Raw genomic sequence first — 27,031 nt, 5'->3', positions numbered from 1 at the left:
TTTCTTTTTTTTTCCTGGTAAGCAAGTTAGGTAGTGTCAGGGCCTTGCTGATTTCCACAAGTGACCATGTGTTTTTGCTAGGGGTGGGAAAGGGGTGGGGAAGGGAGATGGCCCCTGCCAGCTGCTTTGTACCTGGAGGAGTCTTCCTACAAATCCCTGCCCCTCTGGGACGCATTCTGAAATGATTTAACTATTCTCCCTCTCATGTGCCCCAGGTGTTTTTCAAACTGCTGTTTCTTTACTTCATATCCAGGACTGTTTGTTGTGTTGTCTTTTTTTTTTTTTTTTCAGTTTTCTTTCCTTTTAATTTATTTTTTTATTGTGTTATGTTAGTCACCATATAATACACATTATGTTGTGTTGTCTTTTTAAGGGTGGGACTCAACTTCCTCTAGTCCTCTAGGCTCTCCCAGAGTGGAGCTGGCTGATTTTTAAAATTCCAGATTTTAAGTATAACTCATTGTGAGAACTCATGACATTCAGGCCCTCTTGCTTTCAAAGTCAAATGATTATGGGGCTTTGTCTTCCCCCATGCAGGCTCCTTGGCATGATAGTCTGTTTCTCCCTGTTCTCTGCCCCCCCAGCCCCCCCCCCCCCGTCCCATCCTTCTCCTGAGACAGCCACAGTCCCTTTTGCTCTCTGCTGCATTTTAGCTCTTCCTATCCTCTTTGATGTAGCCTCTTCTGTACCTTTTTTTTTTTAAGTTTTTATTTATTTATTTATTTGACAGAGAAAGAGAGAGAGAGAACACGTGTAGGCAGAGAGAGAGGGGGAAGCAGGCTCTCCCCCAAGCAGAGAGCCTAATGTGGGGCTCAATCCCAGGACCCTGAGATCACGACCCGAGCCAAAGGCAGAGGCTTAACCCACTGAACCACCCAGCTGCCCCTCTCTACCTTTAGTTGTGGAGTTTGTTCTGCCAATCTTTGGGTCATTTTCTGGGTAATTTACACTCATGTGAGTGTTATCTAGTTGTATCCTCGGAATGAGGTGAGCCTAGGGTCCTCTAACTCTACCAGCTTTCCAGCCTCCTATCGTACTCCTTATTTGTCATCAAGTTTCCTGTCTCAGACTTCAGTTGTGCCTCATTTGAGCATTCTGGGATCCTCCACTGTTGCAGAGTATGAAGTATGGATCCCTCATTATATCAATAAATGGTTAAAAAAAAAACTGGATATTCTAAATTTCTCTGATCTGGCATATCAATAATAGCAAAATTCTTTATTTCCTAATGAGAAATTCAGAAGTGAGTATACATGATCAATGATGAATCTTAAAATAGGTTCTTTTTCTATTTAGAGTTTATGTTGTATTCCTTATTTTCTTCCATAAAGGACTTGAGAAGTTTACAAGTAAAAGGCACATTTACAATACCAATTTTAAGCAGAAAGAAGACAATTAACAACAACAACAACAGTAAATTATACAAGTGGGGAGAAATGTCTGTGCCAAAATGTAGGTTACTGTTGTCCCAGCAATTGAAAATTAAATTTGGATCAGGACTTCCTGGCAGCCAAGGGAAAAAAGGTGGTCGGGTGGAGGAGAGAACAAAGCATTTTACAAGGTTATGACATTAAAGCTCTGATCAGCAAAATTTGTCTCTGAGGGCTTAGCTAATGGGATCAGAATGCGCTGTGGCCTTGTGGGTTAAAGGCTCCCATATCCCTTGGGCTTTGATAGTTTTCACTGGACAGAAAAAAACACATTGTCAAAGGTGCTTTAAAAAAAAAGAGAAGTATGCTGTTGGATTGTTTAATCTCTTTACCATGAGAAACCTCACTGAAGCTGTGGGCCAACCAGCCAGGAAACAGCATGGATTGGATTGGGCACAAGTTGCTTAACCTCTGGTCACTTCAGCCTTCAGCCTTTCCAGATTCGTGGGTCGGAAGGCAGCCCCACGTGGGGCGTCTCTGGGTTTGCTACATCCCAGATCACGCCCTGAAAACGATTTAGAAACAAAGGTTCTCAGGTTGCCAAGCTGTTCACCTGTCTGAAACCCATTGCCGTGTCCCTCGTGGTCCCTCGAGTAGCCTCATTCCTGGGAGTCTGCACCTGCTGCTCAAAGCATTCTCATTACTTTTTGAGAATGAAGAATGCTGTTCCCTGGTCCACCCTTCGAGGCTTAGTGTCATCTGGGCATGGATGTTCCCCTGAGCAGGACGGATGTGTACCACAGATAGGTCAATAATTCGATGTCCCTTGGAAATAGTGTTCTTCAACAAGTCATTCATTATTTATTTAGAGTGAAGGCAGAGAATGTATAAAAGAAGCAGGAGAAGGAGATTCTCTGGTGGTGGCCCTCATCCTCTCCCTTGTGGTTAGCTCTGGCCCCAGACATTCACATCACGCTTGGCCAAGCACAGTCGTGCCACTGACAGGACACATCAGAATTCCGTGATAATACTGAATGTGTAGGTTTCTGGAGGTCTCAAGTCCCATTCGAAGTGGCTTATGAGAAATTCTTTCCAACAACCTATAGTCTTTCTGAGAGGGCTTCTAGTAAATGCAAGCTTCTCCATTTAATTACATTTCCAGTGATGTTTTAATGCTTCTTATTGATCCGTGCCCTGGTCAGCTGCCTGAGTGGCCTGCCCCTTAATCTTGCTCTGGTAGGCCTCAATGGAAATTTCTTTGGGGTCTTTTACATACACATTTATGACCTTTTAGCTGTACTGAAAGCTACAGAAATCAATCAAACAAATTCCAACAAAGGCCAATAGTGAAGCCCCATTTCAGCAAACGAAACATTAAAAAATCTTGCCTGAGGAAAGTGTGGAGGAAACTTGGCCTTTTCTTTGACCCCGATTGCTTTTTCTTGGATGCACTTTTGACAAGGGAAAAGAATACAGAAATTTGGACAGTTTAAAAAGCAACCAACGTGTACATAGGAGCAGGACACCCAGGATAATCTACCGCAAGACTATTTCTCACATTAGGGTGAGCGCCACCTAGAGGGCATTTAAAGCTCCTTAAACCATTTAAGTGAATGTGTCATTTTTGATGAATAGTACCTATTGTATGCTGGGGAAAGTAGTAATACTTGGGAAAATTGAAATTGGTGAACATTAGAAAGAAGAAAAGAAAGGATATTGGAAAGAAATGTTAATTACGTGGAACTTGGTGTTTAGATGGAAAATGCCTTATTATCCTATGGCTTGTCATCCATCACTGCCATCCAACCCTCTTTACCACTGGAAAATTCAACTTGTATGGTCTCGATGTCAGAAATAAAGGGTACACGTACCCTTAGTAACTTGGAGATGTGAAGAAACTGGGATGTGTATCTTTTAAAAAGAGATTTGTGTAATTTTTTCTCAATGTTTTACCTAAATGCACAACTACAATTTTAAGAAACAGAGAAGACCCTTTTCTTTAATATAATGAATCAAGTTGACTGATGATTGGGTCTCCCACCCATGAGAGCCCTGTAGGTATTCACTCTTCTGTTCATTGAGGCACATACCCATCCAGTCTTTTTCTTTCTTTTTTTTTTTTTTAAATTTTATTTTTTATAAACATATATTTTTAGCCCCAGGGGTACAGGTCTGTGAATCGCCAGGTTTACACACTTCACAGCACTCATCATAGCACATACCCTCCCCAATGTCCATAATCCCACCCCCCCAACCCCCCTCCCCCCATTAACCCTCAGTTTGTTTTGTGAGATTAAGAGTCACTTATGGTTTGTCTCCCTCCCAATCCCATCTTGTTTCATTTACTCTTCTCCTACCCCCTTAAGCCCCCATGTTGCATCTCCTCTCCCTCATATCAGGGAGATCATATGATAGCTGTCTTTCTCCGATTGACTTATTTCGCTAAGCATGATACCCTCTAGTTCCATCCACGTCGTCGCAAATGGCAAGATTTCATTTCTTTTGATGGCTGCATAGTATTCCATTGTGTATATATACCACATCTTCTTTATCCATTCGTCTGTTGATGGACATCTAGGTTCTTTCCATAGTTTGGCTATTGTAGACATTGCTGCTATAAACATTCGGGTGCACGTGCCCCTTCGGATCACTACGTTTGTATCTTTAGGGTAAATACCCAGCAGTGCAATTGCTGGGTCATTGGGTAGTTCTATTTTCAACATTTTGAGGAACCTCCATGCTGTTTTCCAGAGTGGTTGCACCAGCTTGCATTCCCACCAACAGTGTAGGAGGGTTCCCCTTTCTCCACATCCTCGCCAGCATCTGTCATTTCCTGACTTGTTAATTTTAGCCATTCTGACTGGTGTGAGGTGGTATCTCATTGTGGTTTTGATTTGTATTTCCCTGATGCCGAGTGATATGGAGCACTTTTTCATGTGTCTGTTGGCCATCTGCCATCCAGTCTTTTTCTTAATCCTCATTCCCACTCACTGTGGTGCGTTGGGAGGCAGGTGTCAAGATGATTATGACACAGACCTTATTCTGTTATCAATGAGAGAGCCATGCTTGGAGAGAGCCAGGAGAGAACTTTCTCTGAGAGATAAGAAAAAATTAGGAGTGCATGTGGGGAGAAGGTGGTGGTGGTGGTGGTGGTGGGGCGATGAGGCAAAGAGACTTCATGAGGGAGGAAATAGGGATCTTGGTGGATGAACTACAGTTAGTCAAACTAAATTTGCTGTCTCTCTGCATGTGTTTGGTGTATGTATGTAACTATAAAAATAATAGCTAATGAGGGAAATGTGGGAAAAAAATATTTTTTAAAAAGAGTGAATGAAAGCACGATTCTCCAACTTGGCAGGTCCATGGTATCCTCTAAACACAGTTACTTCAGTGATCACAGCCACTGGGCAGAGTTGGTGAAAGACCCATTTGTCCTCTCTGGTAGTCTGACCTCTTCATTTGATAGGATTAGAAACTGGGTCAGGGGCTGGGGATCATAAAGAGGCATGTCTACTGACTCATCATGAATTAATAGCTCAACAGGAGCCAAATCCTTTGTGTTCTCACTCCTAATCTGAAGTCCTCTCTGCTGTGCCACACACACTGCTTCAAATTCACTTTCAGTCAGATAATCACACTGTGATGCATATTCTGGAGACTTGATACTGGATGACTGTAGTTTCCATGATTGTCCCACATTTTCTGGGTTCTTTGCAAAGAACTGATATCAGAAAGGAAATGTATGTACCTAACTCGAAGGTGACTTCCGAGTGTGGTTAATCTCCTGTGTACAATGAGTTTTTTTAAAAGATTCATTTTATTGGAAGCTAAGGCAAATGCAGAGCAGTGAGTCTATTTAAATGCAATACTGCTTTTTAAGGAATCAGGTCCAGCCAATTTCTGATTCCCGGAGGCTAAATTCTATTAGGCATTAAAACTCAAATTTCAGGCACCTTGCACTGATGAACACAAGGAACATCTGTAGCAAGTTTCTAGCATTATAACCACCGAATACTGATTACTCTCAGAAGACCTAGGTCTACAATGTTAACAGGCTAAAATGAGGAAGGATTTGTTTCTAAAAATACAGAAGTACCTTCTACTTTTCAACTGGATGGAGAGAGTATGGTGGATGAAATTTTGATAAATATAACCTGTAAGTTTTCAGTTTGATTTTTCCAACTCCAAAGCATATATAGGACTTACCAGTAGACACGCTAATAGTAGGTACCATTAATTTGGTATCTGCCACTTTCTAGACATTTTATGTACATTATTCCAATCTTTATAGTAACCCTGAAAGTCAGTAGTATTACCTGCATTTTATAGGAGAGAACACTAAGGCTCATAGTTATTAGGGACCTTGATGCAAGTAAGACAGTTAGAAGGTAGGTCAGGCTAATCAAATGAGGCCAGAGTGACTCTATGCCTTTTACTCAATTCCAGGGATTGTCTGATTTGTTTTTACATTTTCACCTCCTAGCCACACCTTAGTTTAGAAAATACACAGTCAGTTTTTGAATTGTCTCTAGTTAAACGGTGAGGACTTTGGTGTTCAAAGAGTTTATGTATCCAAAAAAGTCAGATAAGAAATAGTTCAAAAGTGTAGTATGCTTAGCCTTGAACAGGAAGCTGCTTGCTTTCTGCCCTGTATTTGTATTACTTGCATACTGGAGACAACCTGAGGCCCACGAATTTCCATTCCAGGTAGAAGAAGTTGGAGACCCACAGGGGAATCTTTGTTTCTTTTTCTTTCTTTCTTTCTTTCTTCCTTCCTTCCTTTCTTTCTTCCTTCCTTCCTTCCTTTCTTTCTTTCTTTCTTTCTTTCTTTCTTTCTTTCTTTCTTTCTTTCTTTTTCTTCTTCTTCTTCTTCTTCTTCTTCTTCTTCTTCTTTTTAAGATTTTATTCATTTATTTGACAGAGAGAGAGGGCACACAAGCAGGGGGAGTAGGAGAGGCAGAAACAGGTTTCCTGATAAGCAGGGACCTGGGACCATGACCTGAGCCCAAGGTGCCCCCAGGAATCTTAATGACTAAGCCACCCAGATGCCTCAGGAATCTCCTTTCTGACTGAGATGGAGTAGACCAGCCATCAGTATGCTCTCTTACTTGGCCTCAGAAGTTTTCTGTGTTCACTCTCTTCTGTTTGCCTCTTCTGATGCTTCCCTACTCAGACTTTATCCTTTCCATTTCGTTTGCCGTCATCGTTTGCCGCCCTGATCAAGAGCTCGTTCTGGACTGAAGGTGGCCACACGCTCTGACCTGCTTTGTGAATTGACATGTGTTTGCTAAGAGATGATTGTTCTTGGCCTGTTTGCTCCAACTTGTTAGATTTGTGGCTTCAGCCATTTCTAGTTTGTTCTTCTCATCAGTTCCCCATGGCCTGATGTCAGGGGGATCAGAAAGAAGGGTTGATGAACAGAGTGATAGGAGTAGGAGTCAGAGGGCTGGAATCTGTCCTTGAGTGGTAGGAGGCCAGGAATTGATAGGATGCAACAGGAGACTTCAAGAGGATGTGTACGATTGGCTTAGGGGACAGACTGTATTCCCATGAGAGATTGAGGAATAGGATGAAAAGTGGGTATGAGGACTTTTTTTTTTTTTTTTTTTTTTTTGTTAAATAGTCAAGCTTTAGCTAAGCTCAGTAAAAGAGAATAATGCTTGGATGCTTGGATATCTCACAGTATCCAAAGATGGATGCAGCTGCCCTCTGAAGTAGAAACATGAATGCTACCACCTTTTTCTATATCTCTCTTATGTGCTTCTTTCTGCCTCGATGCCTAATTTTTCTCCCTCTACAGGGAGCATGGACACCAAGATGATCTTAGTCTCATATGTTACAGGTACAGTGACAAAGAAAGAGAGTAGTCTTTTTGTTTACTCTTGTATTTTTCCTCTCGTCTCTCACTTTCTTCATTTTTTCCCCTTTCTCTCCTTTCAAGGTCCATAATTTTCAGGAGTAAATAATCAAACCAGATTGTGTCAGGTGTTAAACCGCTGGACCAATGAACTGTGGCAAATGGCACAGACATTATAGAAACATGGCGGGTTTTGTTGCTGTCATGTGGATGGGTTGGGGAGAGGCATTTTTTTGGTGCAGGGATGACAGTTTATGATCACGATCCTCAAAATCCAGAATCTGACAGGAACGGGTAAGTGGTACAATAAGAGTGTTAATTAAAATGGTGATTATGTTTAATAATGAAAACAGCCAACTTTTATTGGGCCCAACCAATACTGTGCTAAGTGTGTCTGTGTGAGTGTGTGTGTGATATAAAATCTCATTTAATCATTATGATTCTAAGAAGTAGTTAGTGGGGCATCTGGATGGCTCAGTTGGTTAAGAATCTGCCTTTGACTCAGATCATGATTTCAGGGTCCTGGGATCGAGCCCCACGTCCGGCAGTGGGGAGACTGACCTCTTCTCTGCACTTAAAAAAAAAAAAAGAAGTAGTTAGTATTATTCTCACTTTATAGATCAGAAATCAAGCTCAGTATAGCCCACACTATTAACTACCGTACTGTCCTGTCTGATCTGATGATTGGCAGTCATTATAGAAGAATAACTTGTGAGATATTTGGTAAGGCTTATTAAATGGTAGTGCAAATTAACTCTTTGTTTTTTTTTTAAGAGTTTATTTATTTATTTGACAGAGAGAGAGATCACAAGTAGGCAGAGAGTCAGAGAGAGAGAGAGAGAGAGAGAAAAGCAGGCTCCCTGCTGAGCAAAGAGCCCGACGTGGGGCTCGATCCCAGGACACTGAGATCATGACCCGAGCAGAAGGCAGCGGATTAATCCACTGAGCCACCCAGGCGCCCCGCAAATTAACTCTTTGTAATCCTTTTTTGTGATCAGCAAACCAAATAGGGGTGAGCTGCAAGAATGCAACACGCGCTGCAAGATACATTAATAGTGCTTCATTATCATGCAGTGTCTTTTGAGTATTTTTACATTGTCAGTTGTCTATTTTTTATCCTAGCCGGATAAAGTAATACACAGTTACACAAAGTGACCTAATAAAGTCTAACATAAGCCCAGTGCCAAAGGGAAGAATACAATTTCAGTTTCTGATTGCCCAGATTTTCTGATGCACTTACTGCTTTTCAGTTGAGTAGCTGTAGAGTTTTTAATTTCTAGAGAGAAAAAAATTGATTCTATGGTTCTGAAAAATAACTGATACCTTCTACATTGATCTTACAATGCTGGAGAGGAATTGATAATATATAAAGTTTCAGAAAACTAGGAAGAAAGAACTTTCGTAACCTTGGACATAGCAGCAGTAACTCAATAAATTTTTTTTGGTTTCAATTTTATTTAATGCAGTTTTAACACAAAGCAAGAAAAGGATAAACTGGGGGTAGTTTTTGCTTTGACTCTAAACTGATTACATTCTCACTGACCACATACTACCATATTGAAAGAAAGCGTGGTGACTTGGACCCCAGACACCTAGTTTTGGCCCTGCCTCTTTATTTACTACATGTGACATATTTATTGAGCCACGATTTCTTCATTTATAAAATAAAAATGTTAATGACAATTACTTTCACTATCTCATAGGTTTATCCTGCATGTCAAATGAAATAGTTTATATGAAAGCATCCTATGGACACTAAAAATATTATACCCTTTTTTTTAACCCCTATGAGTAATATTTATTTCAGAAATTCAGAAACTTCAGAGAATTATAAAGTGAACATTCCTGTATCTACCACAAAGTTTAAGATGTAAAAGACAACTGATAATTTGAATTCTCCTCGAATGCCATCCTGGGAAATTTCTGAAAGAGTAGAATCATGTACTGAGTTGTTTCATATATTCTTTAAAGTTTTCCAGTAATTGAGTATCAAAAATGATTTTCTTTTTGTTTTCACGCTTATGTTAACCAAGTTCATCTTTTTTGAAGAATTTATTTGATTTTGAAGCAAAAGCATGTCAGTTTCAATACTATATGTATATTAAAGTTAAATAACTCCACTATTTTGTCAACTCAGTATTATTAACATTTAATCGAACAAGTACTGTATGAATTGATAAACAGTTGTGAATTTATCAATAGCAGCAAAGTGTTCTTCACTTTATATAATGGTGTCAATAACAGTTTAAATCTCTATTTTGATTCAAATATGGAGAATGTTTAAAATCATTGTTATTTTTATTTTTATTTATATCATATTTAATTATTTTATTATGTATTTATTTTAATTATTATTAATAAATTATTTTATTATTTTATTGTGATTTTATATGAAATTTATTTTATTTTTTATATTTTATATTTATATTTTATATATAATATTTATATTTTTATTATGAAATTTTTATATTTTTATTATGAAATTTTCAGCATGAATATTTATACCTGTCTAGGTAGGTCACAGATAAGCTTCTCTTTTCCTTCAGGTGTCACAAATAACTTTGTAACGTACAGTGTGATAGCTGTGAGAGGATAGAAATCACACTACCATGTGTATGTGTGTGTGTGTATGTGTGTGTGTGTTTGATTATTGGATACTTAGGAAATGTATGTTTTATTTCAAGAAAACCTTAAATAGAATTTAAAAAAGATGTGCAGTGAAGTGTTAGCTCTGCAGGTTTGTTTGCTCAAACATTGCACATTCCAAAGAAAGTAATGGCCCTTAATCTTTTCCTGGGAGATAATCTCTAGGCCCTTATAATAGTCTGCTTGATAAGAGTGTCTTTATATACCTGAGGCCTTTGGCCACACCAGATAGTTCATGCTAAGAAGTGATTTATGGTGGATGCCCGTTTTTGTTCACCTGCAACCCTGGTCCATGCTGCATCTATTTGACCTTCAGGGAGACTGGAGATTGAGTAGGTAAGGTGCTCAGCCACAAAGATATTCTACGCCAACTGACTAGCCTCTAATAAAAACTCTGGACACCAGGGGTCAGGTCAACTTCTTGGTTGGCAATACTTTGCACGTATTGTGATATATCATTGCTGGAAGAATTAAGCGTTGTCCATTTGGCTTAACTAGGAGTGGTTAACTGGAAGCTCACACCTGGTCTTTCCTGATGGCTTTGTTTTTGCTGATTTTAATTGGTATTTTTTTAAAAGATTTTATTTATTTATTTGACAGAGATCACAGTTAGGCAGAGAGGCAGGCAAAGAGAGAGGGGGAAGAAGGCCCCCAGCTGAGCAGAGAGCCTGATGCGGGGCTCGATCCCAGGACCCCGGGATCACGACCTGAGCCAACGGCAGAGGCTTTAACCCACGGAGCCACCCAGGCGCCCCTAATTGGTATTCTTTTATCATAACAAGGCATCATCATGAGTATAAGAGCTTCTCTGAGTTTTGTGACTTGTTCTAGCAAATCAGTAAACCTTAAGGTGGTCTTGGGGAACCCCTGATACAGTTTTGTGTCAGAACCAAGATTGACTAGACTGACCCTGACTTACTAAAACATGACGAAAACATAGTTTGGGAAAAGGAAGAGTGAGAGGGTAGGGGTTGACAGACTTTTGATTCTTTTTTTTTTTTTTTTTTAATTTTTTAAATTTTTTTTTTTAAAGATTTTATTTATTTATTTGACAGACAGAGATCACAAGTAGGCAGAGAGGCAGGCAGAGAGAGAGGAAGGGAAGCAGGCTCCCTGCTGAGCAGAGAGCCCGATGCGGGACTCGATCCCAGGACCCTGAGATCATGACCCGAGCCGAAGGCAGCGGCTTAACCCACTGAGCCACCCAGGCGCCCCTGGACTTTTGATTCTTATATGGCTTCCTGGTCACCCACGGTATGTAATAGCAGCTGTGCTGGGATATGTAAAACTTCCCAGTCAAATTAAGGAATAATAAATCCAATTCCTGAGAAGGCGGTTCACTGATATCTAAGGTGATAAAAAATAACAAGAAACAAGTTAACTATACAATCTCTTGGTTATCATTATCTGTAACAGATAAAATGAAAGTAAGGGAGAGTGTTAGACTAGATCCTGATGCTGGACAAAACTTGGGTTTTGGCCAGTTCAAGGTAGAGCTCTAGCCTCAGGGCCACCACCAAAGAGAGAAATCACGCTGAGACAATAGTTAGAAACTTCATGACATCTCCTCGCCAAGAAGATTCTTCAGGTAGGGGAGGACAAAACCAAGAAACTACTAAGAGTAGGAGGTTTGACGTGAAGGAGTTGTTTTATCTTCTGCTTCCTAAAGATCTTTTACTAAAATGAATGTGAGAGTGGGCAATTTAGGGGCAGTATCCTTGGTTTCAAACGCAGAGTAGAAGAACATGTTGTCTTGGTCGATACAGGATGCACAGCTCATATTGAACAATTACGACGGCTGCATGTAATCCAGACGCATAGAAGGTTATTTCAGAGAGGATAGCTAGCCGGGGGGATTGGATGATGTAATGTTCGTTTGCTCTGAGAAGGGGGAATATCTTTCTCTTCCTGTAAATGCTAAATGAACTCCCTGGATGAAACGTCTGATATGCTTTGTATATAAGCCATGCTGGATTGACACTATGATGATTAAGGTGTTCATTCACTTAATATGCCTTTTTTTAACTGGGTCATGATAGGTGCTGTGATTGAGGAAGCTCCTTTTGCATGGGCACCCCTTGTATACTTAGTGCCATAAAATCAAGCAGTGGTTTGGGAGGCCCTATCAGATTTGTCTCAACTTCCCCTTATGGGTCTTACAAATGTCAAGAAAATGAGAATGATTCACAGATGAATGGGGGAAAGACAACAAGGAGATTCAAGGGACTCACCTCAGTAGGGTAGAAATTATTAGAAGGTTATTAATAAATAGGATGAATGAAGTAGACATTGATGAGATTGAAACAAGTCTCAATGCAGCACCATGGGAGATTGGGTGGAGTGTTGGGGGCCTTTGCTGGTCCTCAGCATTAAAGGGCCCCAAACACATATGTGGTATTTACCCTAGTTTGGAAGAATTTAAAGTGTTAGGAGGCAAAGATGACAATGAAAAAACTGACTTCTAATTGCTGAGGGTGTTGGTCTGGCAACTTAATCAGGATGAGGACTAATAAAAGTACGAGGGTCCTTTAGTTCATCCCCTGGGAGGGGACCGAAGGCCATATGCACAATACATAAGGAAAATGGCCACGGACTGGAGAAGAAACTTTTCTAGGATTCCTTCATATGGTAGTCAAATGCACTATGACTCTAAAACCTGTTGGTGAAATCCTAACAAGGGCTATAATTAGACTGGGAAGATATGGAGATACATGGTTGATGGGATGTAGGTAAAACTGTGGATGAAATTGGGATATTTGAATTGGCTTTATATGAAGTGATTATGTCTCTTTTACCTGAATGCATTATTGGGATGGATATTCTATATGATTATGGAACACTTCTCTTTTTAGTATTAAGCAAAAGTCATATAATTTTGTCTAGTTATATTCCTCTGCTTTTTTTTTTTTTAAGATTTTATTTATTTATTTGACAGAGAGAGAAATCACAAGTAGGCAGAGGCAGGCAGAGGGAGGGGGAAGCAGCCTCCCTGCTGAGTAGAGAGCCGGATGCAGGGCTCGATCCCAGGACCTGAGCTGAAGGCAAAGGCTTAACCCTGTGAGCCACCCAGGAGTCCCATTCCTCCACTTCTTTGTGTGTGTTTTGTGGAAGTAGGTGGGAAATATCCTGGTACAACCATACAGTTCTTCTCATATCACCTCAGATTTTTTTTTTTTTCTTTTCCCCTACTTAATATAATGATCCTGGGACCAGGATTGAAAGTAACTGTGCCAGATGCAGGGATGATTCCTATGTGAGAAACTGTAACGCTACCTTTAAACCTTTATGCCCAAATTTCTAGGGGCCTGATGGCATGGATTATTCCTATATCCTATCTGGCAAAATCGGGGTTGACAGTAAATGCAGCTATATTGCTCAGTGGTTGAGACAGTCTGGACCTAGATGTACTATGAGATATTTCTATACCTATATGTATTCCTACCCTGTATGGATGGGAATGAATTGAGGGGAAGACTGGATTGTTGCTTGAATCTGGACCAGCACAGTGGCTGAACCTAACGTCCATGCCAAAGGTGGAAAAGTTTTGGTAAAAATTAGTGACAAATGGAGAGAAAGAGGAAAAAGTAGCTGAAAGTAAAGGAATGAATGCACATGTTGTGAGCCAAAAGAAGTCCAGTATAACACTGGTCCTTTGGGAGAGGCTCAAAGTAGGAAAACAAGACTTTCTCTCAGCACAGTTATAGCGGGTACCTGAAAGGATGGAATCATGTATTTGCTGAGATCACTCCTGCCTTTTCAAACTACTTTTTGACAAGGCCAAACGGAAGCCTGAAAACTGGGGTGGTATTGCTCTGGGAGATAATTTGGTCATACAGTATGATGATGCACTGGATCCACTGTTAGTTCCTCAGTGGAACTCTAGTAATATGCTGGTGTCCACTGACTGACTTTTCAGGTTTCATCAGCTACAAAGGATAACATTTGGGAGGGAATTGCCAGGAACTACTCCCTACCAGGCCATCAAACCCTGTGGTATACAACTCTTGGCAGACTGATGACTGTGTACCTATAAACTTTGATGATTAAATGCTTAGAAAGTTTGCTGGTTATGATGGGAAAAAATACAGCAGTGGTATGCCCGACCTGCCACAAATACATATTGCTCTTGTTTTTGTGCATGGAAAGCTATTAAATAGAATAGAAAGAGATCATGGGTTTCTGATGGGATTATAGCGGCAGGCATTACGTGGAGGTCCTCATTTCCCTGGGGAACAGTCACACCCTAAGATGGAAGAAGGCTTTATGATTTAGTCAAAGTAAACTCAATCTAGCTGTGACTACTACTCATCTAACCCTAGTATGGGTGGCCCAACATTTTGGGGAACAGACCTATACCCTGATTGCACCCAGCCCATTAGTACACAGTGGTAACAACATGCATGGCGGATATCACACTGGCCCACAAGGCAGAAAAGGGTTTTAGGGGAGACAGATGCCTATCTGGGTATCATGGGACAAGCTAAATTCACCTTTGATGAGGAGCACCCTTCAGAGGAAGACTTGTTAATTAGGAAAACAAATCAGGGGAAATTCTATGCGAGGAGGAAAGCAAGGGATGGGAATCAGCTTGGAAAGATGATGAAGTTTAATGAGGTGGGATAAGCAGACTCAAAAATAATGCTGGGTAATTTCCACTGTGTTGGGAAAAGGCTTATGCTTCAACCTGATAGGGCCTCTACTCTGTTTTAATGTAGTCAGAGGATGAAATAATGATGGGCAGTGGCCCCCATCTTAGCTGTTGAGGCTCAAAGAGCACACTGTGGGGATCTTAGTCAAATCTATGGAAGTTCTCTGATGGCATTCATAATTATGTCCTGGCTCCAAGAAGACATCAGAAAAAGACATATCCTGTAGTACATTTAGCAGGGTAGTACTAGAACTATTCTGAGTATTATCCACATCTTCAGAGTGAGGTCAGCTGTTCCGTATAATCACACACAATATAAACCAGTTTCAGTATGAGTGTGAAGTGAAATAGGGTACTAGCTTTGTTTCCAGTGGACTTAGAGCCCAGAAATAACCCAGCTGTGAATTGTCTAACAATTCTTGTTTATAATAGTATCTGGTATATGGGCAAGGGCCAGAGATAACCTCTGTAATTCTTCCTAATTTGTTCTGTAATGAAATAGAATTGTAGCATGACCATACTGTGATAAGGCGTAACACTGGGATTGTTGGTGAAATTCATTGACCTTATGTAAATAAATCACTTGTATGGTAATACTGATACTGATGATCAACTATATTAGGAGGTTTAATTAAAGCCGCCTCAGGATATAATACCCATGGAATATGACTGGACTGGAGAAGAACTAGATTTCTTTAACTGTCAGCTAATTTCTGTACTAAATAGTTTAGTACAAGTTTATCATAAGGTATCAACATTGGTAGATAAAGGGGGGAGTCTACCAGTCAAATTATCACAAAAATATAAAAATGTATGTAATAGCTTTATAGCCTGGATGAGTTGTTTCTTTAAATCTATCCCTTTAAATCTAATCCGTACTGGTCCCCCAAATGTTAGGCATATTCATATTGATACTATTGATGTATCAGTTATGTAAATGCTACACTAAATGTAGCTGTTCAGAACAGCAGGAACATTTTGCTCTAAGAGAGCCTAGGACTAGGCTGGTGGTCTGTGCAGTAAAGGGGCTACACATTCCAAAAAAGAAAAAAAAAAAAAGACTGACTGTTGACCATCTTCTGGAAGATAACCGCTAAGCCCTGGAATAGCCATTCTGATAAGAGTGTCCTTGTGTATGAACAGACATATCTGCAAAGAAGACATCCAGATGGCCAACAGACATATGAAAAAGTGCTCCACATCCCTTGGCATCAGGGAAGTACAAATAAAACCACAGTGAGATACCACCTCACAGCAGTCAGAATGACTAAAATTAACAAGTCAGGAAATGACAGATGCTGGCGAGGATGCAGAGAAAGGGAACCCTCCTACACTGTTGGTGGGAATGCAAGCTGGTACAGCCACTCTAGAAAACAGCATGATGGTTCCTCAAAAAGTTGAAAATAGAGCTTCCCTACGACCTAGCAATAGCACTACTGGGTATTCACCCTAAAGATACAAATGTAGTGATCTGAAGGGGCACATGCACCCGAATGTTTATAGCAGCAATGTCCACAATAGCCAAACAATGGAAAGAACCTAGATGTCCATCAACAGTTGAATGTATAAAGAAGTGGTATATATAGACAATGGAATACTATGCAGCCATCAAAGGAAATGAAATCTTGCCATTTGTGACGACGTGGTTGGAACTAGAGGGTATTATGCTTAGTGAAATAAGTCAATCGGAGAAAGACAACTCTCATATGATCTCCCTGATATGAGGAAGTGGAGATGCAATGTGGGGGGTAGGAAGGGAATAAATGAAACAAGATGGGATCAGGAGGGAGACAAACCATAAGAGACTCCAAATCTCACAAAAACAAACTGAGGGTTGCTGGAGGGACTGGGGTAGGAAGAGGGTGGTGGGGTTATGGACATTGGGGAGATTATGTGCTATGGTGAGTGCTGTGAAGTGTGTAAACCTGGCGATTCACAGACCTGTACCCCTGGGGCTAATAATACATTATATGTTAATTAAAAAAAATGAAATTATATTAAAAAAAAAAAGAGTGTCCTTGTGTACCCAGGGCTTTGGGCCTTGACAGATAGGTAAGTGCCTTCCTCTTATAAGGACCCTCACCATTACATTGGGCCACTTGAATAACTAAGAGTAATCTTTCCATTTTAAGAGTCTTAACTTCATCATGTCTGCAAAGTCCCTCTTGCCACGTAAGGTAACACATTCACCGGTTTTGGAATTTAAGGCAGGGACATCTTTGGGAAGGCATTATTCAATCTACCCTATGTAACAAAGTAGGCAGGTGTAAGAAACTCCCAAGCAAGTCTTTTGGAAAAGTGACCAACTCTCTGTAAGTCTTGGGAGGTAACAGGATGTTGGGTGCCTGTATGGAAGGGTAGAGCACATATTTTATCCAAAAGGGACAGAACTGCTTCTCAGTTCTGATGGTTATTGCTGTGTGGGAGTTTTGGCTGCTGGAGAAGACAGGCAGTCCAGTGTGTGTATAAAAGAGCTCAGTGTTAAAATGTTGATGACCTATTCATTTTAAAGTTTAAAAATACATTGCAGAGGTCACGCAAAGCAAAGACAAATCATGTCTTCTCTGCTGTTCACACTTTCACAATCATAATGAAATTGAACAAAGCGGTGGTTGTCCCACTATAGGCTAGGGCTTTTTTCGCCTATGAGAAAAAAACCAATACATTATAAAAATGAAAATGTAATTTAGAAAATGCTTCTGCATTTAATCCTTATGGTTGCTATGTGAGATTGGTTGCACTGTCCCTATCTTCAAGAGAAGAGTCTAAGGAATTTAGAGGGTGAAGGGTGAGCCCAAGGACTCCAAGGGAAGGCTAAGAGGCAGAATCAGGATTTGAACTCCTGTCTTTTCCATCCAAATCCCATCCTTTTTTCACTTAACTTTTTTCACTTTCCATTATCTATAACTAAGTCTTGTTAAATTAACTAAACAAGGAGGTCATTAGACTGAGGTGGCTCTAGCTCTGTGGCCCTCTAGGAAGCAAACCAAAATCTAAGTTATGAAATGGAAACCTAAGGTCAACCAATCACAAATAAGCTTTAAGCTACAGCCAATCAGTAATCTCCTTGCCTTGCTCCCGCCTTTTCTGTACGGAAGTCTCGCCCGGAGCTCTTGTTGGCGGAGCGTACCCCAGTACTTCCGGTTGGGTGACTCCTCATTTTTCAATCCATTTTTGCTTCAATAAACTCTTAAAATGTTCAGTATGTCTGTTAGCTTTTAACAGTCTCAGCGTACACTACGCCAGTTAGCATCTCCTAGGGTTATTCGTGTAGGCGAGGCGCAAACTGCTCTCTCACGGACTCTGCTTGTCCTCCACGTCAGGCGCGCATGGCTGTGTGGCGTCCTCCCGGCTTCAGCTTTGCTCACAGAGCGGCTGGAGCTCTCACCCAGAGCACGCAGATGTGGCGAGACGAAGGTTGTCCGAACCTGAACAGCCGTCCGTGTGCAGCAAGAAAACACATTTCCCCACACTTCTTGCATTATAGGGAGACATGCTAAAAGCAGCCCCCATTCTCCCTCCTCCAAGACAAGTTCAGAAAGAATCCACAGCTCCATTCAGGAAGGACCCAGAAGAAGGGAATGGGAGAGGGCAGTTCAGAGAGTGGCTTGCATAGGCACTCTTTGAGGCCATCTCATTTCAAAGTCTGACTTCCCATTCCTTTGACTGAGCAGAGCCCTTTTGCTCAACATTTCGACCTCCTTCCTTTCCCCTCCTGCAGCTGGGTATTGTGTATACATCACACACTTACAGTTGTTAGCCAATTAGCTGGCTTTTACTATTGACTCTTTTTTCTTTGTTCCTTTTTTTTTTTTTTTTCCCCCTTGAAAGCTTCATTCAGTACTCTGGCTTGAAAAAAGCTCGGCATGAATAAAAACAACATAATTCTCCCCCCTTTCTGTCTCTGTGAGAAGCCAATCTCAGAACAAGTTGTGTCCATTTTCTGTAGCTAGAGCTACTTAAAACTTGTGGTTGTGCTTAGGATTCTGAAGCAGGATGTGCAGAACATTGGAAGAGGGCCATTAGTCAGTGAACCAACTTCCCTGGGCAGATAGGCGGGGAGGATCTTGAAGGCTGAATTTTTGTCTTTGTTTTTTCCTGTTTGCTGCCAACTGGAAGTTACAAATTGGATACAAATTCCTTAACCTTTGGCCAGCAGCACTCAATTTCATGCTTTCTAATTTATATGTAAACAGAATTGCAAATTTGACTTAATTATGTTTCCCTCAAGTTTTCCATCCTATTTTTGGGGGGATTGTTTTGTGATTCTAATTAACTCTTGACTTACTGGAACATTCTGTTGTGTTACCCCGGAAATTCCAACCTTTCATAAGCACTCAGTAGCACAGATTGTTGCCTGAAGCTAAAAACAAAACCTTGAACACCTTCAGAAATGTTTCCATTTGAAAAAAATAACAATTAGTAGCTCAACCTTATTTTCTCTAAATAAAAAAAAGTGAGAGAATTAAGTGTAGGCCTGTATGGCTGTGAATACAAGTGATATCTAGAAACTTCTTTGAATAGAGTCAGTCTTTACATTTTTACCACCCCAAGGAGAAGACAGCTATTGCTCATTGATGTGGACTTATCCCATAGTTTTTATTTGTTTTACATACTCTATTCTCAAGGAAAAAGCCTCCCAAAATCAGCCTGGGAACTTCTCTGGAATTTTCTATGTTTGTTGCTATATTAGTTTCTTGGGGTTGCCATAACAAATTGTCACAAACTAGATAGCTTAAATCAAAGAAATTTATCCTCTCACAATTCTGGAGGCTAGAAGTCTGAAATCAAGATGTTGTTAGCATCAGGCTCCCTCCATAGGTTGCAGGCAAGGATATTTCCCCCCACCCCGCCCCAATTTGTAGCTTCTGGTGGTTACTGACAGTCTTTGGCATTCATTGGTTTGTAGACACGTCACTCCAATCTCTGCCTTGGTTTTCATATGGCATTCTCCTCTGAGTCTCTCTGTGTGTTTTCTCCTCTTACACAGACACCCGCCATGGGATTTAGAGCCTACCCTAATCTGGAGTCCTATTATCTTAACCAATTACATCTGCAAAGACCCTGTTTCCGAAGAAGGTCACATTCTGGGGTTCTGGGTGAGTATGAATTTTGGGGCACACTATTAAACCCACAACAATTGCTGTTCAAGGATTTAAACTAACTATAATGATGACAAGTGTGAGAATTTCAAGCACATGTCTAGAAATTCTGTTTATTCAGTCATGTAATTTTGACATTTTGAGGATGGAAACCTCTATTTTTGGGGAGGCAGAGGGGGGTGTCATCAGGGTTTGGTAGATAGAATCCAGATCTTCTGTTCATTCATATGTGGACAGTCTTTTCCATATGTCCAAAACAAAGAGATAAGATATTAGAGCAGTCAAGCCAGAAAGAACTAAATCCAGAATGCAGAGGGGATTATTTTTGAATCCTCTCTGGTAAGGACAACACAAGATGCACCTGCAAAGCCCTAGAGAGGGTTCAGGTTATGACCTATATTATTATTATCTGAAAATCCTTCCTACTTAAGCTTTAGCTTATAATTGAGTTTTTATAATTGATATTTAGCATATGACTTGCACTTTCAAGATCCAGTGGAAAGCCTATCTAGTTGAAGTGGGATAATAACTTCTTGTCATCAGGATAGTAGGCCTGTCTGGGAGCTACTGAAATATTTTAGTGATATGCTAATACAGAAATGTACTAATTTAAAAATTCCGACCTTAAGTGACCTGTTGGTGCTAATGCCTCGTCCTTTGAATTTGACCCAATTCAGCAACAACCAATATATTCTGGGAAAGGAGATAAGAACAAAGTATAGGCATAAGTCACTGAGCTACTTTCTTTCCAGATTTCTCAACTTAATTTCCGGTGTTTAATTAGTCTCTCACCCTCTCTTCTAAACAGCAAGACATCTGGTTAATAGTGTAAGCTGATGGTAATGAGGGAAGTTTATACAAGGAACAAAGTTCCTGAAGGTGTTGCTAGGTGTACAGGTGGGAAGACGTTCAGAATCAGGGGATCTGGAGGATTGGCCTTGAGTCAGAGAAGTGCCTTCCCAGAAAATAGCAAATGGATCTAGGCACACTGGACATCGGGAAGCTTGAAGCAAAGAAATCCGATGAATCCCCAAATGCGCATACTGAGATAATTACAGTTAAACCACATCTTGAAGGCATTTGTTGACTGTTCAATTTGCAGTCTGCCCTAATAACTACTATTTCCCCACATCTGCTAAATTCATGCAGCTATCCATGGTTTATCCATAGGGAAGCAGGATAAATGATAAAGATAAATAATTTTAACAGCAGTTTGCTTTATTGTAATGAGGAGGCATCATTAATAAGAACTTGTTGACTCCTGGATTATCAGTTGCTCCAGTGGATTTTGATTATTCTAGAGTTTTTAAATGAATTAAAAATTATTTTCTGTTTGAGAGTTGATAGGATATGGATTTTGAAAATAAAGAGCATTTTTATTTTTTCTGCACACTGATCACTTTGAAGCTTACCGTGGTTTCTGAATTGTATTTATTTGTCATTCCATAGCCACATTACCCAATACAGTAAATTCAGTAGATTAGTTAGGAAACTGAAACCTAAATTAATCAGTATATTTTCAATCATCATAATGTCTGCAGTTTCAACCATCATAATATTTGTGCTGTGTGAAAAGATATCAGATGACTGCTAAGATTAATCTCTTCTGCTTTGAAGAGATTCATTAAATTTGCGATTATTTTGCTTATGACATCAATGTTAAATTAATTTATTTCAAAATCTCAGAAATAGATGTATTTGTGAAGATATCATTTTTGTTTCCAGACATTTATGACAGATACCCATTCCACAAAAGCAAAAGTACTTCATACAAAAAATTAATTCAAGCTGTAATATAATATTTCAGTCTAATTTTCATTTATTCATTCACTCATTTACTCAATCAATAGTTATTTTTGTGAGAAAGTACTATATGTCACTGACTATTCTAGACACTGATGACATAGGGACAAAAGAAGCCCTACCCTAATAGTAGAGTTCATATTCCAGTATGTATAGTTGAGGAGACAGACAATAAGCAATAGTAACAAATACGTAACATCTCAGGGCTGTCAAAATGTGTAAGTGCCATCAAAAATGGGGAGCAAGTAGGAGGATACTGAGTGAAATGGGATGGTGGCTTTCTACAGAGACTAGAGGGAGGCACAGGCGGAGCTAGACTTGTTATAAAGCAAATGAAGCTTAAGCTTCAGGAACTTTCACTGGTATGGGTCTCTTTGAGTGATGGGAGCTGCTGCGCATGTAGAGTGTAAGTATGGAGAGGGAAGCCGGGGTTGCCATCAGGAAGCATATCTATGTATGCATTTCTGTTAAAATGCTGAAGATATCTCCAAAGAAAGTAAACAGTTAACTCCAACATAATCGCTAGAGCTCTAATAATTTGTTATAATTTCTGTTCTCATTCTAAAAAAAAAAGAAAAAACCTAATTCTGTATTTGAGGTTTTATTTCTTTCTAAAAGAATATTCTCTGTCGGGGTGCCTGGGTGGCCCTGTGGGTTGAGCATCCAGCTCTTGGTTTCAGCTCGGGTCATGACCTCGGAGTCCTGGGATGGAGCTCTGTATTGGGATCTGCGCTCAGTGTGCAGTCTGTTTGAGATCCTTTCCCCTCCCTTCCCATCTGCTCCTCTCCCTGCTCCTGTGTGTGCTCTTACTCTCTTCACCCCTCCAATAAATACATAAAATCTTTAAAAAAGAAAAAGAAAAAAGAACACTCCTTGTCATAATTGTATTAGTTTCAGGTCCCAACCAACCTTTATGCACTCAGCCTTGGGAATCTCAGGGCAAGGGGCAGACAGGGACACCAAGGAGGCCGTTGGCTGGAGCTCACAAGAGGGTGATAGCCATGAGGCCTTGCAAAGGTGGTGGGAAGGGGCAACAGACCTTTAAGAACTTTGGGTTTTATTCTTAATAGGTTTTGAAGCCAATGAAAATTTTGAACAGAGGAATGACCTGATCTGATTTACATTTTAATCAGGTCCTTTAAAAAGAATCACTCCTACTACTCTTTGGAGTTTGAGTGAACAGGCAAATGTAGAAGCAAGGAGATACGGTGGAAGGACACACGCGGCAGTGGTTGGGGTTTTGTGGGTAGCAGTAGAGGTGGTGAAAAATGCTAGCATTTGGGATATATTTGTAAAGCAGAGCTGAGAACACTTGCAAGTGGATTTGATGTAGTTGATAAGAAAAAGAGAAGAGTCAAGGAACATGCCAACGGTTTTGGTTTGAATAATGAATGGATGCTGTTCACTGAGTTGGGAACTTGAATCAGAGTACAGCTTTGGAGATACTAAGTTCAAGGTAGACATCCAAGTGGGGATGGGAAGTAGACAGTTGAGTATATGAGTCTGTCACACTTACCATGTCATTTAATCCTCAGTTCAACCCTGCTATGGAGTATCATTATTTTTGTCTTAAGGTAAAAAAAAAAAGTGGCTTATATGTTACCTAGTATCTAACAATATGTGGTGATTCTAAGATTTTTTTTTTTTTTTAGATTTTATTTATTTATTTGACAGGCAGAGATCACAAGTAGGCAGAGAGGCAGGCAGAGAGAGAGAGGGGGAAGCAGGCTCCCTGTTGAGCAGAAAGCCCGATGCGGGGCTCAATCTGAGGACCCTGGGATCATGACCTGAGCTAAAAGCAGAGGCTTTAACCCACTGAGCCACCCAGGTGCCCCACGATTCTAAGATTTGAATTTAGATCTTCTTAATATGTGAATCTCTTGTTCTTCCCATTGTATTATTTTTCATCTTTTCATTTTCCTGTTTTTCCTTCCTCCCTATTTCCCTCTCTCCCTCCCTTCCCTCCATCCTTCCTTCCTTCCTTCCTCTTTCTTTCGTAAATTATATACTTACTGAACAGCTCTTTAATGCTAGGTATTGGGATTCCAAACACAGGTAACATATGGTCCCAGGCTTCAGCTTGCCTTATGATTCTAATAACTTCTTGGATATATTTAAGCATGGAGCAAACAGAACCCAGTAACACTGATAATCTGATATTTTCTTGAGTTTAAGTAACCATGAGTTATAAAACGTAGAATTCATAATAACTTTTTTGGAAAGAAGAAAATACTAAAGTTAATAAATACCAAGTTTAAGACACTTACTGACTTTAGATAGGACATATAAAAAACATATTTTAGAGTTGAGAAAATATTATACATAGTTAACATTTATTGGGCCCTTATATTCTAAGCCTTCCACATGCCTTATTTTATTTAATCATCATAATAAGCCCTTGAGATAGCTAATATTATCATTCCCATTTTATAGATGAGGAAACTAGACATCAAGAGGTTAAGTGGTAAGTGGCAAAACTGGAAAGCAAACCCAAGGTATCTGACTGAAGGGGCACATTTAATCATTTTGCCAAACTGATTTTAAGAATCAAGAGACTCAAAAAAAAAAACAAAAAAAAACAAAAAAAAACAATCAAAAGACTCAGACTCTAGTCCAGATTCGGTTTCCAAATTTTGGGACACTTGTCCTTGGACTTTAGCATCCTCATCTGTAAAGTTGGATTGGAAGATCTCTGGACATCTCATATACTCTGTTAAGATTCTCACAATAGTTATTACGTTTTATCATGAGATACACTTCTCATTTCAAAAATGAGTTAGACAAGAAATACATATAACTATCATTTATTCGGTACCTACTATGTGCTGGGTTGTTAAGTGCTTTATGTGGCTTATGTGCTTTAGACACAGGGTCAGATTTATTATGGGTGTTAGAGATGAAGAGACAAATTAATTTGCTGAAGGTCAAACTGCTGGTAGGTTTTGGAACTGGATCTAACCCAGTTCTGAATCCAAATTCCATGGATTTTTATATCATTTTAGTTTTTCTCCTGTAAAGTAGGGATAACCTTAAATGCAAATACTCCAAAAAAATGTCAACTCTCAGAAAAAAAACAAGACATTTTTGGAAGTGTTGAGTCTAGTTAGCAGAAGAAGGTGCTAAAATGCTGAAGTTGTTTGCCATAACTTCATCCTAGTGAGAAAATCTCAAATAACTTAATGTCCCTGTTTGGCAAACTTTTTGTAGATAAGAACCTGCCAACCTTCATCCATTATTAGAATCTAAGATTTCCTGAGGAACTCCTGCTGTCATTAATGTCATATTATGCAAATTATCTTGGAGACATCAAAATGTTTAGGAAAACAGACCCAATGTGAGCCTTACTGGATGAAAATCTACATAACAACTTTAATTATCTAAATGACTACTTATGAGCATGAACTGTCCTGATATTTTTGTATATCAGTATCCTAATTTCAACATAACATAACATAAACAAAAGAAGAAAGGATAGTATTATGACCCTCATTACCCAATACCTAGTTTCAACAGTTACCAACGTATTGCCAATTTTGGTTCATCTATAACTCCGTGTAGCTTACTCCTTGCTGTTTTTTCCCATAGCTTTATTGAAGCATAATTTATGTTCTGTAAATTAATTCATGTTAAGTATTTGGTTCAGTCATTATCAGTAAATGTGTAGAGCTGTGCAACCATCATCCACAATCTTGTTTTAGAGCACTTCCTGTTGCCTCAAAAAATCCCTCATCTCCATTTGTAGTCTGTCTCCCTCCTACGACTTGCCCTGAGAAACCACGTATCTGCTTTCTATATCTGTATATTTGATTTTCCTGGACATTTAGTATAAATAGAATCATACAATATTTGCTCTTTTGCATCACTTTTTCATTAAGCACAATACTGTTAAGATTCATTCATATTTTAATATGTACCAGTAGTTTTTATTGTTCAGTAATACTGCATTACGTGGATATACCACTTGTCTATCAGTTCAGCACTTGATGAACACTGGGACTATTTTCAGTTTTTGGCTGTAATGTGTAATGCTGCTATGGACATCGGTGTACAGGTCTTTGCATGAGCATAAGTTATCTCTTTTTGGTAGTTCTGTAGGCATGGAACTGTCATGTTGTAAAGTAAGTTAATATTCAGCTTTTTAAGTAACTACCAAACTCTTTCCAAAACAGGTATATCATCTTACATTCACACCAGCGGTTAATTATTATAATAGAGTTACATTTCCTTGTACATTTTAGAACCAGCTTGTCTGAATCTACAAAATTTTCTGCATGTATTTTGATTGGAACAGCATTAAAAGAATCTGCTGGTCATTTTGGTGAGCGTTGATACTTCAACCACATAGAATCTTCCTACTCATGCACAAGTATGCTTCTTCACTCATTTGGGTCTCCTTTGATTTTTTTCACCAGGGTTTATGATTTTCACCATATAGATTGAATATATGCCTTTTAGATTTATGCCCAAGTATTATATTTTTCAGGGGAGATGCTGTATATGGTATTGTTTTTAAATATTAAGGTTTCAGTTGTTCATCAGTAGCACAGAAACAGGATTAAAGTTTGTGTTCTGGGGCACCTGAGTGGCTCAGTTGGTTAAGTGACTGCCTTCGGCTCAGGTCATGATCCCGGCGTCATGGGATCGAGTCCCACATCGGGCTCCCTGTTCAGTGGGGAGCCTGCTTCTCCCTCTCTCTCTGCTGCTCCTCCCCCTGCTTGTGCTCTCCCTCTTGCTCTCTGTCAAATAAGTAAATAAAAAATCTTTAAAAAAAAAAAAGGTTTGTGTTCTGACCTTGTATCCTATAGCCTTGCTAAATTAACTCATTGGTACTTGGATTCCCCTGCCCCCCCCGCCCTTTTTTGGTACAATTGGTAGAGTTTCATGTCATCCCCGAATATGAGCAGTTTTGTTTCTTCCTTTGTAATTTTGTATGTTTTAAAATTTATTTTCCTGTTTTATTACTTGGGCTAAGGGTTCCAGTATGATAGTGAGTAGGAGTGAATAGAGTGGTCATCTTTGCTTTATAACTGATCTTAGGGCAAAGCGTTCAGTCTTTCGTTATTAGGTATGATGTTATTTTTAGCTATTTTCTTTGTTTTTGTTGTTGGTTTTTATAGATGTCTACTTATTAGATTGAGTAAGTTCTCTTCTATCTCTTTGTGGTGGAGAGCATGTCTCATGGATGGATATTGGATTCTGTCAAATGCTTTCTGTTTCAATTGATGTGATCATATAGTTTTCTTCTTTTTTTTTAAAAAAAAGATTTTAATTTATTTATTTGACAGACAGAGATCACAAGTAGGCAGAGAGGCAGGCAGAGAGAGAGGAGGAAGCAGGCTCCCTGCTGAGCAGAGAGCCCGATGTGGCGCTCGATCCCAGGACCCTGGGATCATGACCTGAGCTGAAGGCAGAGGCTTTAACCCACTGAGCCACCCAGGCGCCCCTATAGTTTTCTTCTTTAGACTGTTTATCTGGTGGATCATGCTGCTTTATTTTCACATTTTAATTTTTTTTTAAGATTTTATTTATTTGACAGACAGAGATCACAAGTGGGCAGAGAGGCAGGCAGAGACAGAGAGAGGGGGAAGCAGGCTCCCCGCTGAGC

Source organism: Enhydra lutris, unplaced genomic scaffold, assembly GCF_002288905.1.
Source record: "Enhydra lutris kenyoni isolate GAN:26980312 unplaced genomic scaffold, ASM228890v2 scaffoldscaffold59, whole genome shotgun sequence".
In the NCBI taxonomy this organism is placed as follows: Eukaryota; Metazoa; Chordata; class Mammalia; order Carnivora; family Mustelidae; genus Enhydra; species Enhydra lutris.
This window is presented reverse-complemented; position numbering follows the sequence as displayed.